The sequence below is a fragment of the Pan troglodytes genome, chromosome 18, assembly GCF_028858775.2.
Source record: "Pan troglodytes isolate AG18354 chromosome 18, NHGRI_mPanTro3-v2.0_pri, whole genome shotgun sequence".
NCBI lineage: Eukaryota > Metazoa > Chordata > Mammalia > Primates > Hominidae > Pan > Pan troglodytes.
Window position 1 is genome coordinate 56,789,860 of NC_072416.2, and position 14,580 is coordinate 56,804,439.

At 42.7% G+C, this 14,580-nt stretch overlaps 1 long non-coding RNA gene and 1 pseudogene across 2 annotated transcripts in view; both read left to right on the forward strand.

Moving 5' to 3' along the window:
* LOC107968867 (uncharacterized) overlaps positions 1-14,580 on the forward strand; it is a 443,383-nt gene that overhangs the window by 21,851 nt on the left and 406,952 nt on the right. The gene's annotated exons all lie outside the window — the stretch shown is intronic.
* Positions 4,710-6,635, forward strand: LOC107968865 (gem-associated protein 8-like; annotated as a pseudogene).

Consider the following 14,580-nt stretch of genomic DNA (forward strand, 5'->3'; position numbering starts at 1 on the left):
GGTGAAGCTATTGTTACCTGCGTGCATATGCTAAAACAATACTACTGTTAATATTTGTAATAGTAACAGTGACAATAATAACTGTCACTTATTTCACAGTTTCAACTGATCTTACAGTGGGCTGGGTGGGATGCATATTATTTTGAATCCCCTTAACAGCTCCCTTTACAGATGGGAAAATAGATTTCTCAGTTCCACAGCTTTAAATCCTGTTTCAGACACCAAAGTTTGTGCTTTGTCTTCTGTGAAGGGAATTGAAATTGCTATTTTCTTTTCTAATACAGGGTCTCACTCTGTAACACATGCTGGGGTACAGTGGCTTGATCAGGGCTCACTGCAGCCTTGACCTCCTGGGGCTCAAGCAGTTCTCCCACCTCAGCCTCCAAAGTAACTGGGACTACAGGTGTGTACCATCATGCCTGGCTAATTAAAAAAAATTTTTTTTTGTAGAGATGTAGTTTCAACATGTTGCCCAGGCTGGTCTCAAGCTCGTGGGCTCAAGTGATCTGCCTGCCTTGGCCTCCCAAAATGCTGGGGAAATTGCTATTTTCTATCTTACATGGTGGGGAATAGGAATGTTAGGATAGGCCTTTGAATCTAGTTTTCAGTTGTTTCCATACCATCTTTTGGTTATTTTAGTGAGTATGGGGAAAATATATATATATATATATGTATATATATACATACATATATACATATATATATACATATATATGTATATATACTTCCCAACATTGTAATTCTTCATTCTTCCCCATCATCATGGTAGTCAGGTTAGGACGCTCGTGTGAATAATTCAGACTTGAACATCAGGAAAAGCTGGGCCAAACACAAAATTGGCCACAAATACAGAGCTTGTGGATTTATTTTATTTATTTATTTTTAAGAATGCTTGCTTGTTTACTTTCAATAGCTTTAAGGGTACAAGTGGTTTTTGGTTACATTGATATATAGTGGTGAAGCCTGGGCTTTTAGTGTGCCCGTCACCTGAGTAGTGCACATTGTACCCAACAGGTAATTTTCATCCTTCTCTCCCCTGCCACCATCCCTGCTTCTGAATCTCCAATGTCCATTATTCCACTCTTTATGGCCCTGTGTACCCATAGTATAGCTCTTGCTTATAAGTGAGAATATGCAGTATTTGGTTTATGTGGATTTATTTTGGGTCGTCTTCCTCTCTGCAGCTAGGCTGGCCTCTGCTAATAGGAGGTGAACATTTTGAAAGCTACATGTGAATCAATACTTACCAGGCTTAGCTTAAAGTAATAGGTAATACTGATTAGAAAGGAAACCTATTGCATGTGTAGGGAAATACAGCTGGCTAAGTAGGCAGCTTAGTGTAATGAAAGCAACACAGACTCTGTAATCCAATAGACACTGGTTTGAATTTTATCTCCAAAACTAACCTTGCAACTTTGAGGAATTCTCTTGATCATTCTGAGGTTCAGTTTCCTTGGCTGTAAAATGCACCTACCTCACAAGCTTGGTTGAGGAAGCTATTGCTACTACTGATAGCAGTCCTTGGGTGCTATAATAGCTGTTTTAAGTACATTCGGTGTGTGTGTTTATGCTTTCGTTGATGCTTGGAGGCTCCCAGACCTTTATTTTGGAAATAGGGACATCAGTTTTTGCTATTATATTTTTCTTTACTTTTTTTTTTTCCATTTTGGTGGTCATTGAAGTTTTTTTGAACACCCCAGCCTGCTCCTGCTCTCCTTAGAGACATGTCGATATGGCATTATGGAATTCTAAGGAGTAAGCAGGATACTCCTGGATGCTGTTGTGGAGTAAAAGGAAAAATCCAAGCAGAAGGCAAGACACAGAGGGGCTGTGCGCAGGACTGTTCATATAGCCCTTCTTTCTGGGACAACCCTCTCTGGAGCCCTAAACATAAAAGTCCCAACTGGTCTTAGGGTACTGAATTTAACACAGGATATTAATTCTTCACTAATTCCTTTAACCCCCCTTTTCCATTATCTATCTCTTTATATTTTTAGCTAGATGATATTCATCTATATTTAATCACACCAATAATGTAACACATAATTATATAATTCAAGAAAGTGGATATAGTGTTGCAAAAATCTAAGATCTTTGCATTGCATAGAAAAAGGGTTTAAAAAGGTAAAGCAATACTTATAACTAGAATCTGGTAGGTCAGGGATGCATTCGTAATCACAAAGAATGAATTTCTAGCTTGTCTTTGGACCTTATCAAATGTTACCTCACACTATAGATATTTTCTAAGAATTTTATCACTGTTGCTTATAGTACAAAGTCATTGCCAATTCCACAGTACCTAGTTCAGAGCTGGTACATAGAGGTGCTTAGTTTTTGTTGGTGGTGGTGCTTTTGATTCAGGAAGAAAATTAGAAAGAGAGACTTGGCCAATTTCAGTATATCTGTACAGTATTATATGAGGTGCTGTTTGTATCTGTTCAGTTAAACAAATACTTGAGTGTTTGCTTTGTGCAATACTGGGTATACAAAGAAAAATGAACATAGTTCCTCACCTTGAACTTATCATAGTTTGGGGTGCAAAAATCACACAATCACAAAATGTCATGATCACATACAGGATATTATGAAAAAAAAAAGGGGAAAGAGGAGGTTAATATTATCTGGGGTTTTGAAGAAGGCTTCTGGGCATGGCACCTTCATTAAGAACCTGAATGAATGAACAAGAGTCATCCAAGGGGAAAAAGGAGAGTCCATTCCAGGCAAAGAAATCAGTGTAAGCAAAGTGAGAAGATACGAAACAAAAAGCAAGTGGGGCCGGGTGTGGTAGCTCACGCCTGTAATCCCAGCACTTTGGGAGGCTGAGGTGGGCGGATCACCTGAGGTCAGGAGTTCGAGAACAGCCTGACCAACATGGAGAAACCCCATTTCTACTAAAAATACAAAATTAGCTGGGTGTGGTGGCATGTGCCTGTAATTGCAGCTACTCAGGAGGCTGAGGCAGGAGAATTGCTTGAACCCGGGAGGTGGAGGTTGAGGTGAGCCAAGATCGCGTCATTGCACTCCAGCGTGGGCAGCAAGAGCAAAACTCCATCTCAACAACAACAAACAAACAAACAAGTGGGAAATTTGGTGTTTTACCAGAGTGTGGGCCCAAATGAGCCTCCCACCTCAGCCTCCTGAGTAGCTGGACAATTCCCAATTCCCACACCTGGTAGCAGGTGCCACCACACCTGGCTAATTTTTGTATTTTTAGTAGAGACGGGGTTTCACCATGTTGCCCAGATTGGTCTCAAACTCCTGAGCTCAAGCGATGCACCCACTTTGGCCTCCCAAAGTGCTGGGATTACAGGCATGAGCCACCGGGCCCAGCCATGGTCTATGATTTCATGAAAAGAAGTGGCTGGAGCACAAGTTCAGACTCAAGTAGAGTGGCTCTGAGTCTGCATCCTAGCACTCCATGCTGCTTCTCTTGGTCTTGAAACCAAGAAGTTGCTTATATTTTTGTCAAAGGAATCTTTTCCTTAGTGAATTCCTGTAATTAAAAAATAACTTTCTTATTTGTTTAATATTCATTATAAAAAATTTAGCCAGCACTGATAAGCAAAAAGAAAAACTCCATTTCCAGCATCCTTTAGGAAACTATTTAAAACAGTTTGGGATTTCTTTCTATTGTTCTCTCCCTCCCTCCCTCTCTCTCACTTTACTTTCCCTTAATTGTGTGTGTGTGTGTGTGTGTGTGTGTGTGTGTGTGTGTGTGTGGTATACAGTGATGCTTTGGGCCATCACTCTAAGTCATTAGATATTTTGTAGTCTTCTTTCTTGCCTTCCTTCCTCCCTTCCCTCCCTCCCTCCCTCTTTTCCTTTCTTTACTTTTCTTTTTTCTTTCTTTCTTTTTGAGACAGGGTCTCGCTTTGTTGCCTGGGCTAGAGTACAGTGGCATAATCATGGCTCACTGCAGCCTCTACCTACTGGGCTCAAGCAAACCTCCCATCTCAGCCTCCCTAGTAGCTGGGACTGCAGGAGCATGCCACCATGCCTGGATAAATTTTGTATTCTTTGTAGAGATGGGGTTTCACCTTGTTGCCCAGAGTGGTCTGGAACTTCTGGCCTCAAACGATCCACCTGCCTTGGCCGCCTCCCAAAGTGTTGGGATTACGGGGGTGAGCCACTACCCCGGCAGGCTTATTTTTAATAATTGCATAACACTCATTTTTGGGTCAGTTTTAACAATTATTTTTAACTTTTTTTTTGTCTTTTAAATTCTTCATTTGTGACAACTTAGTTTTTTGAACATATAAAAATTGGGAAACAGTCTGGGCGCAGTGGCTCATGCCTGTAATCCCAGCACTTTGGGAGGCCGAGGTGGGCAGATCATGAGGTCAGGAGATCAAGACCATCCTGGCTAACACGGTGAAACCCCATCTCTACTAAAAATACAAAAATTAGCCAGGCGTGATGGCACGCACCTGTAGTCCCAGCTACTTGGGAGGCTGAGGCAGGAGAATCACTTGAACCCGGGAGGCAGAGGTTGCAGTGAGCGGAGATGGCACCACTGCATTCTAGCCTGGGCAACAGAGTGAGACTCCTTCTCAAACAAAAAAAAAATTGGGTAACAACACACACTGGGGTCTGTCAGGGAGTAGGGTAGGGGGAGGGGAGAGTATTAGGAAAAGTAGCTAATGCATGCTGGGCTTAATACCTAGGTGATGGCTGATAGGTGCAGCAAACCACCGTCATACGATTACCTATGTAACAAACCTGCACATCCTGCACATGTACCCTAGAACTAAAAATAAAAATTAAAATAAAAAAAGAATTTAAAAAACTGTGTATATTAGCAAGCTTCCAGTCACCCCAGCAACAGCCACCTTCTCCCCACTCCCCCCACCTCTGTCTCTCCAACGAAAACTAGGCCCCTACTCGCCCACTGCCCGGGATCTGCAAGCTGCGCGCCCATGAGTTTCAGTACCTATTTGGACTTTCACAATCAGAGATGGCAGTGGTGAAGGCCTCAACGTCGAAAGCTTCCAGGCCTTGGTATTCTCATCTGGCGTATGCAAGATACTGGCAACATTATCATCAAGCAATGGCTTGATGGCAAAGCCATCAGAATGCCTACAGGAAGGCCGTGGAATCCTGTGTCAGTCGCCTGTGGCGCTTCCCTTTTATTTTATTTTTTTTAAAGACAGAGTCTCGCTGTTGTTGCCCACGCTGGAGTGCAGTGACACAACCTCGGCTCACTGTAACCTCCACCTCCCGGTTTCAAGTGATTCTCCTGCCTCAGCCTCCCGTGTAGTTGGAATTACAGGTGCCCGCCACCACACCCAGCTAATTTTTTGTATTTTTAGTAGAGACGGGGTTTCACCGTGTTGGCCAGGCTGGTCTCGAACTCCTGATGTGATCTGCCTGCCTTGGCCTCCCAAAGTGCTGGGATTACAGGCGTGAGCCACCGCACCCAGCCGGCACTTCCTTTCTGCACTTCTTTTCCAAAGCTCTTACAACAAACAGGCTGGATATCCTCAGTCCTTCTGTGACCATCATGTGGCCTGGCAGGACTCCACCTGCAGTTCTTCACATTTCAGAGGGTCTGGGCAGCATCCACGAGAGAAGACCAAGCTTTGTTTAAAGAGGAGGAGTAGATGCAGAGGTAGAATGTGACCTGAGCAATATGGAAATCACCGAGGATCTCCGCCAGTACTTTGCAGAAACCGGGAGGCACAGAGAAGAATGAGGGTGGCGGCAGCAGCTGGATGCAGAGTGCTTGGACAGCTACGTGAATGCCGACCACGACCTTTGCTACAACACCCCGACTGAGTGGTGGGTGGAGCCCCCGACTGAGCGGCCCAGCAAGCGGTGCCAGGCTGAGATGAAGCGCTTGTATGGGAACAGCACTGCCAAGCTCCAGGCCATGGAGGCTTCGGTGCAGCTGAGCTTTGACAAGCACTGTGACCAAAAGCAGCCCAGTTCTGGCTGGTCATGCCTGTGAAATTCTGAGCTTGGGGCACAGGGCCCCAGCCTCTCCCTCTTCCTTTTGGGTACACTCTCTTCATTCTCCCTCTGTACATTTCTCAGGGAAAGGGGGCTTTGTACTGAGGTACAGGCATGTTCACCACAGTCCCAGTGGGGCCTGTCACAGGGTGGATGTACAATGCCAGCCTCTTGGGGGTTGGCAGGACGTGTTCTCTTGCCAATATGATACATTTTCTCCTGACATAAAATAATTTTGTATATATTACACTGGTTTTTGCTGTTGTCAATCATCATTAACTGCCTAGAAACAAACAAAAAATTGTATATATTTACAGTACACAACGTGATGTTTTGATAGACCATGTGAGGCGATCATCACATTCCAGTAATTAACATCTCAATCACTTCTACATAGTCACCATTTCTGTACCCTTTGACCAACACCACCCCATTCCCATCTCTTCCCAGCCCCTGGCAATCACCATCCTACTCTGTGCTTCTATGAGTCTGGCTATTTTAGATTCTGTGTATAAGTGTATAAGTTTGTAGAGGGCAGAACATGGTTTAGACATGCTGAGTTTTTGGGGCTTATGGGTCATTTAAATGGGAATGCCCTCAAGTAGCTGAAGGTATGAATCTGAAGGCCGAAGAAATTTTGTGTAAAGAAATTCTTATTTTGGCCAGGCGCGGTGGCTCACACCTGTAATCCCAGCACTTTGGGAGGCCGAGGCGGGTGGATCATGAGGTCAGGAGATCGAGACCATCCTGGCTAACACGGTGAAACCCCGTCTCTACCAAAAACACAAAAAAGTAGCCAGGCGTGGTGGCAGGTGCCTGTAGTCCCAGCTACTCGGGAGGCTGAGGCAGGAGAGAATGGCGTGGACCTGGGAGGTGGAGCTTGCAGTGAGCCGAGATTGCACTGCACTCCAGCCTGGGCAACAGAGCCAGACTCTGTCTCAAAAAAAAAAAAAAAAAAAAAAAAGTTCTTATTTTACACTTGGCGAACTTAAGACTCAGAAGATAAGTCACTTTCCCAAGGTTCAAAGACTTTATATGTCTGGCTAATGCTGGGTTCTTCATGCATGATATTTACCATTTCATGGGTCAAGAAACTAATAAATTAATCTGTGAGGTAAAACAGTCTTTTTTTAATCATACACAATGTTCAGCTCACTTTTCATTCTGGTCACTCTCACCTCACACTTTGTTTATTATTTATTCATTTTTTAGAGACAGGATCTTGCTCTGTTGCCCAGGCTGGAGTGCAGTGGCACGATCATAGCTCACTGCATTGACATCCTGGGCTCTAGTGATCCGCCTCAGCCTCCTGAGTAGCTAGGACTACAGGCACACACTACCATCTTTTAATTTTATTTGATTCTTTTGTCTCTCAGTGTTTCATTTTGAATAGTTTCTATTCCTATCTTTTAAATTCACTGATCTTTTCTTTGCAATGTCTAATCTGCCATTACTCCCATCCAATATATTTTCCATGTGATACATTGTAATTTTTCATCTCTAGAAGTTAGATTTGAGTCTTTTTATATCTTTTATTCTTGTACTTCAAATTTTAAACATGTGAAATGAAGGTATAATAATCATTTGAATGTTTTTGCCTGTAAAATTCTAACATCTGTCTCAATTCTTGGTCAGTTTTGATTGATTGCTTTTTCTCCTCATTATGTTTGTATTTTTTTTAAACTTCTTTGTGTTTCTGTTAATTTCTGATTGGATGCCAGATATTGTGAATTTTACCTTATTGTATATCTTAGTTCATTTAGGCTTCTGTAACAAAATACCTTAAACTGAGTAATTTACAAGCAACACAAATTTGTTGCTCACAGTTCTGGAGGCTGGGAAGTCCAAGATTAAGGTGCTAGCAGATTTAGAGTTTGGTGAGGGCTTGCTCTCCACTTCAAAGATAGTGCCTCGTTGTGTTCTCACATGGTGAAAGGGTCAAGGGGGTTCCCTCAAGCCTCTTTTAAAGGGTACTATTCCTAAGTCACTTCCTAAAGGCCTCACTTTTTTTTTTTTTTGAGATGGAGTCTCGCCCCATCACCCAGGCTGGAGTGCAGTGGTGCAATCTCAGCTCACTGCAACCTCTGTCTGCTGGGTTCAAGTGATTCTCCTGCCTCAGCCTCCCGAGAAGCTGGGACTACAGGTGTGTGCCACCAGGCCTGGCTAATTTTTTTGTATTTTTAGTAGAGATGGGGTTTCACCATGTTAGCCAGGATGGTCTTGATCTCCTGACCTCATGATCTGCCTGCCTTGGCCTCCCAAAGTGCCGGAATTACAGGCATGAGCCACCACACCCGGCTGGCCTCACTTCTTTTTATTTATTTATTTATTTTATTTTATTTTTTATTATTATACTTTAAGTTCTAGGGTACATGTGCACAACGTGCAGGTTTGTTACATATGTATACATGTGCCATGTTGGTGTGCTGCACCCATTAACTCGTCATTTACATTAGGTATATCTCCTAATGCTATCCCTGCCCCCATGCCATGACAGGCCCTGGTGTGTGATGTTCCCTTTCCTGTGTCCAAGTGTTCTCATTGTTCAATTCCCACCTGTGAGTGAGAACATGTGGTGTTTGGTTTTTTGTCCTTGTGATAGTTTGCTGAGAATGATGGTTTCTAGCTTCATCCATGTCCCTATACAGGACATGAACTCATCCTTTTCTATGGCTGCATAGTATTCCATGGTGTATATGTGCCACATTTTCTTTATCCAGTCTATCATTGATGACATTTGGCTTGGTTCCAAGTCTTTGCTATTGTGAATAGTGCCGCAATAAACATATGCGTGCATGTGTCTTTATAGCAGCATGATTTATAATCCTTTAAGTATATACCCAGTAATGGGATGGCTGGGTCAAATGGTATTTCTAGTTCTAGATCCTTGAGGAATCGCCACACTGACTTCCACAATGGTTGAGGTAGTTTACAGTCCCACCAACAGTGTAAAAGCATTCCTATTTCTCCACATCCTCTCCAGCACCTGTTGTTTCCTGACTTTTTAATGATTGCCATTCTAACTGGTGTGAGAGGGTATCTCATTGTGGTTTTGATTTGCATTTCTCTGATGGCCAGTGATGATGAGCATTTTTTCGTGTGTCTGTTGGCTGCATAAATGTCTTCTTTTGAGAAATGTCTGTTCATATCCTTTGCCCACTTTTTGATAGGGTTGTTTCTTTTTTTCTTGTAAATTTGTTTGAGTTCATTGTAGATTCTGGATATTAGCCCTTTGTCAGATGAGTAGATGGCAAAAATTTTCTCCCATTCTGTAGGTTGTCTGTTCACTCTGATGGTAGTTTCTTTTGCTGTGTAGAAGCTCTTTAGTTTAATTAGATCCCATTTGTCAATTTTGGCTTTTGTTGCCATTGCTTTTGGTGTTTTAGACATGAAGTCCTTGCCCATGCCTGTCTCCTGAATGGTATTGCCTAGGTTTTCTTCTAGGGTTTTTATAGTTTTAGGCCTAACATTTAAGTCTTTAATCCATCTTGAATTAATTTTTGTATAAGGTGTAAGGAAGGGATCCAGTTTCAGCTTTCTACATATGGCTAGCCAGTTTTCCCAGCACCATTTATTAAACAGGGAATCCTTTCCCCATTGCTTGTTTTTGTCAGGTTTGTCAAAGATCAGATGGTTGTAGATGTGTGGTATTATTTCTGAGGGCTCTGTTCTGTTCCATTGGTCTATATCTCTGTTTTGGTACCAGTGCCATGCTGTTTAGGTTACTGTAGCCTTGTAGTATAGTTTGAAGTCAGGTAGCATGATGCCTCCAGCTTTGTTCTTTTGGCCTAGGATTGACTTGGCAATGCAGGCTCTTTTTTGGTTCCATATGAACTTCAAAGTAGTTTTTTCCAATTCTGTGAAGAAAGTCATGGTAGCTTGATGGGGATGGCATTGAATCTATAAATTACCTTGGGCAGTATGGCCATTTTCACGATATTGATTCTTCCTATCCACGAGCGTGGAATGTTCTTCCATTTGTTTGTGTCCTCTTTTATTTCATTGAGTAGTGGTTTGTAGTTCTCCTTGAAGAGGTCTTTCATGTCCCTTGTAAGTTGGATTCCTAGGTATTTTATTCTCTTTGAAGCAATTGTGAATGGGAGTTCACTCATGATTTGGCTCTCTGTTAGTCTGTTATTGGTGCATAAGAATGCTTGTGATTTTTCACATTGATTTTGTATCCTGAGACTTTGCTGAAGTTGCTTATCAGCTTAAGGAGATTTTGGGCTGAGACCATGGGGTTTTCTAAATGCACAATCATGTCATCTGCAAACAGGGACAATTTGACTTCTTCTTTTCCTAATTGAATACCCTTTATTTCTTTCTCCTGCATGATTGCCCTGGCCAGAACTTCCAACACTATGTTGAATAGGAGTGGTGAGAGAGGGCATCCCTGTCTTGTGCCAGTCTTCAAAGGGAATGCTTCCAGTTTCTGCGCATTCACTATGATATTGGCTGTGGGTTTGTCATAAGTAGCTCTTATTATTTTGAGATACGTCCCATCAATACCTAATTTATTGAGAGTTTTTAGCATGAAGGGCTGTTGAATTTTGTCAAAGGCCTTTTCTGCATCTATTGAGATAATCATGTGGTTTTTGTCTTTGGTTCTGTTTATATGATGGATTACGTTTATTGATTTTCGTATGTTGAACCAGCCTTGCATCCCAGGGGTGAAGCCCACTTGATCATGGTGGATAAGCTTTTTGATGTGCTGCTGGATTTGGTTTGCCAGTATTTTATTGAGGATTTTTGCATTGATGTTCATCAGGGATATTGGTCTACAATTCTTTTTTTTGTGTGTGTCTCTGCCAGGCTTTGGTATCAGGATGACGTTGGCCTCATAAAATGAGTTTGGGAGGATTCCCTCTTTTTCTATTGATTGGAATAGTTTCAGAAGGAATGGTACCAGCTCCTCCTTGTACCTCTGGTAGAATTCGGCTGTGAATCCCTCTGGTCCTGGACATGTTTTGGTTGGTAGGCTATTAATTGTTGCCTCAATTTCAGAGCCTGTTATTGGTCTATTCAGGGATTCAACTTATTCCTGGTTTAGTCTTGGGAGGGTGTATGTGTCCAGGAATTTATCCATTTCTTCTAGATTTTCTAGTTTATTTGCATAGAGGTGTTTATAGTATTCTCTGATGGTAGTTTGTATTTCTGTGGGATCGTTGGTGATATTCCCTTTATCATTTTTTATTGCATCTTTTTGATTCTTCTGTCGTTTCTTCTATATTAGTCTTGCCAGCAGTCTATCAATTTTGTTGATCTTTTCAAATACCAGCTCCTGGATTCATTGATTTTTTGAAGGGTTTTTTGTGTCTCTATCTCCTTCAGTTCTGCTCTGATCTTAGTTATTTCTTGCCTTCTGCTAGCTTTTGAATGTGTTTGCTCTTGGTTCTCTAGTTCTTTTAATTGTGATGTTAGGGTGTCAATTTTAGATCTTTCCTGCTTTCTCTTGTGGGCATTTAGTGCTATAAATTTCCCTCTACACACTGCTTTGAATGTGTCCCAGAGATTCTGGTACGTTGTGTCTTTGTTTTCGTTGGTTTCAAAGAATATCTTTATTTCTGCCTTCATTTCATTATGTACCCAGTAGTCATTCAGGAGCAGATTGTTCAGTTTCCATGTAGTTGAGCAGTTTTGAGTGAGTTTCTTAATCCTGAGTTCTAGTTTGATTGCACTGTGGTGTAAGAGACAGTTTGTTATAATTTCTGTTCTTTTACGTTTGCTGAGGAGTGCTTTGCTTCCAACTATGTGGTCAATTTTGGAATAGGTGTGGTGTGGTGCTGAGAAGAAGGTATATTCTCTTGATTTGGGGTGGAGAGTTCTGTAGATGTCTATTAGGTCCACTTGGTGCAGAGCTGAGTTCAATTCCTGGGTATCCTTGTTAACGTTCTGTCTCGTGAATCTATCTAATGTCGACAGTGGGGTGTTAAAGTCTCCCATTATTATTGTGTAGGAGTCTAAGTCTCTTTGTAGGTCTCTAAGGACTTGCTTTATGAATCTGAGTGCTCCTGTATTGAGTGCATATATATTTAAGATAGCTGTTCTTGTTGAATTGATCCCTTTACCATGATGTAATGGCTTTCTTTGTCTCTTTTGATCTTTGTTGGTTTAAAGTTTGTTTTATCAGAGACTAGGATTGCAACCCTAGTCTTTGTTTTCCATTTGCTTGGTAGATCTTCCTCCATCCCTTTATTTTGAGCCTATGTGTGTCTCTGCACGTGAGATTGGTCTCCTGAATACGGCACACTGATGGGTCTTGACTATCCAATTTGCCAGTCTGTGTCTTTTAATTGGAGCATTTAGCCCATTTACTTTCAAGGTTAATATTGTTCTGTGTGAATTTGATCCTGTCATTGTGATATTAGCTGGTTATTTTGCTCATTAGTTGATGCAGTTTCTTCCTAGCCTCGATGGTCTTTACATTTTGGCATGTTTTTGCAGTGGCTGGTACTGGTTGTTCCTTTCCATGTTTAGTGCTTCCTTCAGGAGCTCTTGTAAGGCAGGCCTGGTGGTGATAAAATCTCTCAGCATTTGCTTGTCTGTAAAGGATTTTATTTCTCCTTCACTTATGCAGCTTAGTTTGGCTGGATATGAAATTCTGGGTTGGAAATTCTTTTAAGAATGTTGAATAGTGGCCCCCACTCTCTTCTGGCTTGTAGAGTTTATGCTGAGAGATCCACTGTTAATCTGATGGGCTTCTCTTTGTGGGTAACCCGACCTTTCTCTCTGGCTGCCCTTAACATTTTTTCCTTCATTTCAACTTTGGTGAATCTGACAATTATGTGTCTTGGAGTTGCTCTTCTCAAGGAGTGTCTCTGTGGCATTCTCTGTATTTCCTGAATTGGAATGTTGGCCTGCCTTGCTAGATTGGGGAAGTTCTCCTGGATAATATCCTGCAGAGTGTTTTCCAACTTGGTTCCATTCTCCCCATCACTTTCAGGTACACCAATCAGAGGTAGATTTTGGTCTTTTCACATAGTCCCATATTTCCTGGAGGCTTTGTTTGTTTCTTTTTACTCTTTTTTCTCTAAACTTCTCTTCTCTCTAAACTTCTCTTCTCGCTTCATTTCATTCATTAGATCTTCAATCACTGATACCCTTTCTTCCAGTTGATCAAATCGGTTACTGAAGCTTGTGCATTCATCACGTAGTTCTCGTGCCGTGGTTTTCAGCTCCATCAGGTCATTTAAGGACTTCTCTACACTGGTTATTCTAGTTAGCCATTTGCCTAATTTTTTTTTTCAAGGTTTTTAGCTTGTTTGTGATGGGTTCGAACTTCCTCCTTTAGCTCGGAGAAGTTTGATCATCTGAATCCTTCTTCTCGCAACTGATCAAAGTCATTCTCTGTCCAGCTTTGTTCTGTTGCTGGTGAGGAGCTGCGTTCCTTTGGAGGGGGAGAGATGCTCTGATTTTTAGAATTTTCAACTTTTCTGCTCTGTTTTTTTCCCCATCTTCGTGGTTTTATCTACCTTTGGTCTTTGATGATGGTGATGTACAGGTGGGGTTTTGGTGTGGATGTCCTTCCTGTTTGTTAGTTTTCCTTCTAACAGTCAGGACCCTCAGCTGCAGGTCTGTTGGAGTTTGCAGGAGGTCCACTCCAGACCCTGTTCCCCTGGGTATCAGCAGCAGAGGCTGCAGTACAGCGAATATAGCTGAACAGCAAATGTTGCTGCCTGATCGTTCCTCTCGGAGCTTCGCCTTAGAGGGGTACCCAGCTATGTGAGGTGTCAGTCTGCCCCTATGGGGGGTGCCTCCCAGTTAGGCTACTCGGGGGTCAGGGACCCACTTGAGGAGGCAGTCTGTCCGTTCTCAGATCTCAGAGTCTGTGCTGGGAGAACGACTACTCTCTTCAAAGCTGTCAGACAGGGACATTTAAATCTGCAGAGTTTTCTGCTGCCTTTTGTTTGGCTATGCCCTGCTCCCAGAGGTGGAGCCTACAGAGGCAGGCAGACCTCCTTGAGCTGTGGTGGCTTCCACTGGGTGGCTTTGTTTACCTACTCAAGCCTCAGCAATGGCAGGCGCCCCTCCCCCAGCCTCACTGCTGCCTTGCAGTTAGATCTCAGACTGCTGTGCTAGCAATGAGTGAGGCTCCGTGGGTGTGGGACCCTGTGAGCCAGGTGCAGGATATAATCTCCTGGTGTGCTGTTTGCTGAGACCCTTGGAAGAGCGCAGTATTACAGTGAGAGTGACCTGATTTTCCAGGTGCTGTCTGTCATGGCTTCCTTTGGCTAGGAAAGGGAATTCCCTGACCCCTTGCGCTTCCTGGCTGAGGCGATGCCTCGCCCTGCTTCAGCTCTCACTCAGTGGGCTGCACCCACTGTCCTGCACCCACTGTCTGATACGCCCCAGTGAGATGAACCCAGTACCTCAGTTGGAAATGCAGAAATTACCTGTCTTCTGCGTTGCTCACCCTGGGACCTGTAGCCTGGAGCTGTTCCTATTCGGCCATCTTGGGACCGTCTAGCTAAATATCCTCACTTCTTAATAAAATCACCTTGGGGATTAAGTTCCAACATATAAATTTCGGAGGAATACAAACATTCAGACCATAGCATTCTGCTTCTGGCCTGAAAATTCATGTCCTTTTCACATGCAAGATACATTCATTACATCCCAGTAGCCCCAAAA